Source organism: Acomys minous, assembly GCF_964271855.1.
Source record: "Acomys minous genome assembly, chromosome: 14".
Lineage (NCBI taxonomy): Eukaryota > Metazoa > Chordata > Mammalia > Rodentia > Muridae > Acomys > Acomys minous.
In genome coordinates, this window is record NC_140496.1 from 51,980,847 (window position 1) to 51,987,140 (window position 6,294).

The following is a 6,294-nucleotide window of genomic DNA, read 5'->3' on the forward strand; positions in this document are numbered from 1 at the left end:
ATCTGCAATTTGAGATGCTCAAACTTGTCCTTGGTGCCTCAGAGTGGTCAGGAAGATTGAGACAGAACAACAGGAAGGAAAAGCTTTGCACACTATAGAGAGCTGGGCATGGGGAGAGTGTTACTGTTCAGTAGACTGTTCTACCCAAAAGGAGAATGAACCCAGCAATGGTAAGATGGCACATCCAAGGCCAGACCCTCAGCCAATAAGAAACCTAGAACTTGAGCTTGTGAGTTCTGCTCAGACCTTAGGCCCATGGGAAGCAGAAGCAGAAGAGGACAGGTGGCTCTTAGGAGGCAGTAATGAGTGCAGGAGGTCTCTATGGCTATATAGCAAATGTCTCAGTAGCTTGAAACAGCAAATACTCACTGCCCTTGGCTCTTGGGGGTTGACTCAGCACAGCCTAGACGGGACCCCTATCTCTTTTATGAAGCTACAGTTCCCTAGGAAAGCTGGATTGGATGAGGACTATTTCCCATCTTCCTCACACAGATACTGAGCTCGGGTCTCACTGCTGTGGCCAGAGGAGGCTCACTCCAGTAGGCCTGAGGTGCAGAGGGAGTGGGGCCTTGGTGCCCGCTCTCCAGATGTTTTATCTCTTCCCCCGTCCTATCTACAGTGCTGCTCCACTGCTTACAAACAGCTGCTTACGAGAAAGGATAGTTTCCAGGAAGAGGTACTTCTATGGCCAGCTTAGCAACTATCTAGACCACAACCAAGAGAAAGCACCACAGGCTACAGTTGCAAGCTCAATGCCTCAGAGAAAGAAATAGAGTGGGCCAAAGAAGAAATGCCCTCAGGTCCTTTGCACCAAATGTGCAGGTAGGAAAGCTCACAGGAAGCCTCATTTGGCCACTACTTAATTCCTTACAGGCTCACCTCACGGAAAGGCAGGACAGAGGCAGAATCCATGATGCAGGAGCATTCCCACTAAAATGGGGGTCCCAAAAGGCAGTGTGGTATCACTCAAGAATCCCAAAGGCTTTCATTCATTTTTCTGGTCCTGGGGATTGTTTGTCTGACCAAATGATATGCCCTCTCTATCAGCAGCCATGCGAGGGAGATGGGAATCAGTCCTTGTTCAATCCAGCTTTCCTAAGTGACCAAAGAAACCATGGCTGTTGGCTGTTTCAAGTTATTAGTCTCTCCATTTGCAACCAAAGACAGCAATCTGATACTTCCCAGGAATGCTCGGCTCCAAGGTCAAGGTTATCTTACAAAGCCAAGAGCACGCCCAGTATCCATAGGGCCCCCTCCTCATAAACATCAAGGATGGGAGGATGTAGCCGATCCCCAGAGGCACTGTCATCAGCAGCCTTCATTTCCCCTCCCTCCTAAGATTATGACTCCCCATGCCTACCCCCACCTTGCCATCTCTTTCCTCAGGATGCCCTAGCAGCCCACTCTCTACTCTCTAGACCCTCCCTGACTCAGCAAGAGTTCAGACAGGCTAGGTTTGAGCAAGGGACTGAGCATATGGCCTGGGCTCATGCTAGAAAGCAGCCAGGTTTAGCACTGGAGCCTGGGATAAGATGCTTCCAGACTCCCATGATGCTCCCTTCCCCGCCCGGCTCTGCAGCTAAGGAGCATGTCCATGTGGGGGCTGTGAACAGAACTGTCAAAACAGTACCCTGGCTCCCAGGCTGCGGGCTTATATAATGCAGCCTGCCACCCCCACTCTCTGTCAGCCCCTTGGCTGTATCACAAAGTACAGGGCCACCAGGAAGCCACAGCCAGAGCATTCATGGAATTCAGTGCCTTGGCCTCACAAGGCTCTTGGTGCAATGCTGCCATCCTCTCTCGCTCTTTCCCCTGCTATGTTCTCTATCTTCAGTATCCAGGACATACATGCCAGCCAGACAAATATAGATGAATGAACTAAAAGCATCAGTAATACTAACACACACCTCAGAGAAAATATCCTGGGCCCAGCACTGACACATTTAATCCTAAACTCCCACAATGTAGATAGTATTAGCCCCACGGTATAAGTAGTTGGATGCAGGCACACATGAATGGACAAGCAGGTGGACAAATACCACATTCTCCCCCTAGAAAGGCACTGAACCAGGAGAAATCAAACCCATGCTTGGGCAGAATAATAGAATGTGTAAGTGCAGGAAACAAGGAGGAATAAATACACTGCTGCACGAAAACATGTCTTTTGATTATTGCATCAGGCTAGGGAGAAAGTCCAGAAACATTGTCAAAATCCTCATTTCTGATCAGTATTAGTTAGGATAGATGAGATTAAGCTAAGTAACAAAAGAACCCATTGTCTCAGCACCATAAAACTAAGGCTAATTGCAGGGGTGAAGACAGAGTTCTCATGCTGTTCTTCCTAGGAACCTGAGATGTCTCTGGTTGCTGAGCAAGAAAAGCAGCTAGAGAAATGGTACATTAAGATGGGCAGTGGTGGCGCACACCTTTAATCCCAGCACTTAGGAGGCACATGCAGGAGGATCTCTGTGAGTTCAAGGCCAGCCTAGTCCACAGAGAGTTCCAGGACAGCCTAGGCTACACAGAGAAACCCTGTCTCGAAAAACCAAAAATAGAGAGAGAGACTGGTACATTAAGCCTTACAGGCTGCAAAGCTGCTCATTGGCCAGAGCCAGTCACTGGATCACTATACATTTTTTTGGTTTTTTGGTTTTCTGAGGCAGGGTTTCTCTGTGTAACCTTGGCTGCCCTTGACTCTCTTTGTAGACCAGGCTGGCCTTGAACTCAGAGATTCTGCCTCCCGAGTGCTGGGACTAAAGGTGTATGCCACCATACCCGGCAACTATACAGTCTTCAATGGGCCCAGATAAAGGGCCTGTGGATTTGGAGAAGGGTGAATGGCTAGACATTCAGGGTTCGTCCTGTGCTGAGGCCAGAGGCAGGATACTTAGCATAGCCCTCCCTACCACAGTGCATCCTTCAGATGGGGAACAGGGGCAAACTGAAGCTGGGGACTGACAGAGGGTGACTGCTGAAGCTCCAATGGCCTCAGGGAGGAGCTGCCCTGATGAAAGCCTTCCCATGGGGTCCCTTCCTCACGGGGAGGAAAATCTGCCTTACAGCATCCCCAAGGCTCTCTGGATACTTCATTCTCCTCTTGAGGAAAAACAAATGTGGATCTTCCAGGATCAGCTGAGCTTTTCTAAGAGAGCTCTCTGGAGGAAGAAAGAATAAGAGAGAACTAAGGGCTTGAGGCTAGACATAGCTCAGCCTCCAGTGGCTAGAGAAGATGCTATCCTATCATGCCCCGGGTGGAGGATCCAAGGACCAAGAGGTGATGCTCACACAGATCTTGTCCATGGTTCCTGCTGGAACCCAAGGGCAAGGCTCTGTATTCATCTGGGGCCAGATGCCCAGGCTTTAGAACCTGCCTAGTATTAAGATTCCTTAAGTCAATGCCAAGAGAACCAAGAAATGAAATCACCTCCAGAGAGGAAAACTGGAATATGCCTCAAAAGAAGTGAGGTGGATGCCTACTTATACTTTTTCACCCATGTATTATTATGTATATGCATATACATCAAATGTTTTGTTCATCTATGTTGTTTGATTGGGACAAAAATTCCAAAGATGCTGTCTCTAAAATCATCGGAGGCTGTCAGGTTCCCTTCATTTGGATGCCAGCTTCACTCAGTGCTGAAAACTTAACCTCTCCGGGCTTCAGTTTTCTGTGATGGGGACATCCATTTCCTTAGGTCAGGAAACCCCAGTGAGCAGCAAGGCCTTTGATCACAGACAGTGGTGATCACCGAGTCTGCTGGTTTACTGAGGCCCAGCAGGGAAGCTTCTGGATTCTTAAGGCTGAATTCTGGCTGAAGCTCCAGGGAGACTGCCAAAGAGCTTTGGGGCAGATCAAACTGGGCTTTACCTGGTATTCTTTCGCCCCCTCGTGGACGCCAAGGCAGGCCAAACTGGGCTTTACCTGGTACTCTGCCCCCTGGTGGACACCATCCTCCTAAAGCTGCTGAGTCAAGAGAACCCACATATAACAAAATGTCCTTTTGGGAAATCTTTGAAAAGGGGGCCATTGGGCATAATGTACACCTTTAATCCCAACACTCAGAAGGTAGAGGCAGAGAGGTCTGTAGATTTGGGCCTATAGAGAGAGCTCTAGGACAGCCAAGTCAGAGATTGTGGAGGGAGGGAGAGACTTAAAAAAAGATAAAAGGAGGGCAAGGCGAGGGACAGAGGGACAGATAAAGAGTTTCACAGGCTTCTTGGAACACCTAATCCAGTACACAGATGTTGGAAAGCCTGGATGTTATCTTCAGGAGTACAGACAAAGAGAGACCAAGAGTGCCGCCCTGGGACACTTCAAGCCCTGCTCCCCAGAGGACTAAATCCATCTTTGATACATGGAGTATAGGGCCTGCCTGTTTCCCACCACTCTGACAAACACACACCTCTTCCCAAGCCTAAAGGGCCCAGCCTGTTTCCCACCACTCTGCTACACACACATACACGCACACACACACACCTCTTCCCAGGCCTAAAAGGCCCAGCCATCCATGTGCCCATAGCTGAGTGCCAAGGCAGGTCTGCAAAAGCTTCAGAAGTCTTTTTTTTTTTTAAATGCTTTAGTGTTTTGCCTGCATGTCTGTGTGAGGGTGTTACAGACAGACAGTTGTGAGCTGCCATGTGGGTGCTGGGAATTGAACCTGGAGCCTTTGGAAGAAGAGTTAGTTAGTTAGTTCTCTTAACTGCTAAGCCATCTCTCCAGTCCCACCTTCAGAAGTCTTAAGACACCATCCTCAGAAGCCAGTCTTGGTATCAGTTTACTACCCTGATATATTCACTCACAGGGTAAGAGCTACCTGACACTGAAGGGCAGTACATTACTCTCAGGGTTGTGGGGCAGGGGACACTACAGAATGTGTGGGTGTCTCCTACTGTTTGGAACATAGTGAGTACAGTACTGTCACCACTCACTCATAAGCAAGTGCTGAGAAAGCCTACCACCTGCACGTGGACTCCAGAACATCTTGGCAGAAGAAAGCACTGGAAAGCTCTGGCCCCTCCACAAAATGCTTGCCCAGAACTCCTCTCCAAATCCTATGTCTTCAAACCACCAGAGCAGAAACTTGGTTCACTGTTGCCTGAGGCTACTGACTCTAGAGCCACTTTGCTCCCCATCTAATACCTTTTCCTCTTCACAGGAATCTTCCAAGAGCCCTTAGACACACTCTGTTCCCAACTGGGACTTGTACCCAGCCCCCAATTCCTTCTGTCATAGCTAGAAGCCGTTTACCCCACCAAATTCATCAAAAACCCTAGACCCCAGCACCTCAGACCTAAATACAAGCATTTTTTAAAAAAAGGATTTATTATTTATATAGTATTTTGCCCTCATGTGTATGCCTGCACACCAGAAGAGGGCACCAGATCTCATAGATGGCTGGGAATTGAACTCAGGACCTTTGGAAGAGCAAATACTGCTCTTAACCTGAGCCATCTCTCCAGCCCTAAATACAAGAATTTAAGAAGGTAGTTATGGAACAGGTATAATAGCACTTGTGTTTATTTCCAGCAGAGGCAGGCAGATCACAGCAAGTTCCAAACCAGCCACGCTACATAGTGAAATCCATCTTTGAAAAAAGATGCCAGGTGTGGAGGTGCACGCCTGTAATCCCAACAATCTGGAGGCAGAGACAGTCAGATCTCTGAGTTCAAGGCTAGCCTGGTCTATAAAGTAAATTCAGGACAGCCAGGACTACAAGAGAAATCCTGTCTTGAAAAACCAAAAAGAAAGCCGGGCGTGGTGGCACTTGTGCCTTTAATCCCAGCACTCGGGAGGCAGAGGCAGGCGGATCGCTGTGAGTTCGAGGCTAGCCTGGTCTACAAAGAAAGTCCAGGACAGCCAAGGCTACACAGAGAAACTCTGTCTCGCAAAACCAAAAAGAAAAAGAAAAAAAAAAGTGGGCTCTAACTATCATGATTGGTGTCTTTCCATTATTATAACTTACACACACACACACACACACACACACACACACACACACACACACACACACACACACACACACACACACACCAGAACAGGGGACATGAAGACAGATACTGCAGGCCAGATTTCAGACACCAACCCAGCCATTCCTTGGACCCGTGCACAACACGCTTCCCCCTTTGCTGACTGCGGGAAGTGCAGAATCCCAACCCACCCTCATGGCTGTTCTGAGCTCTGAGAATGGAGCAACAAAAGGATCCTAAACTGCCTGTCCTTTGGGATTTAAGTTCCCTAATGTCTCCAAAATTTGCTGTCAGACAGCTCATCAGTCCCCAGCAGAACCTGCTCCA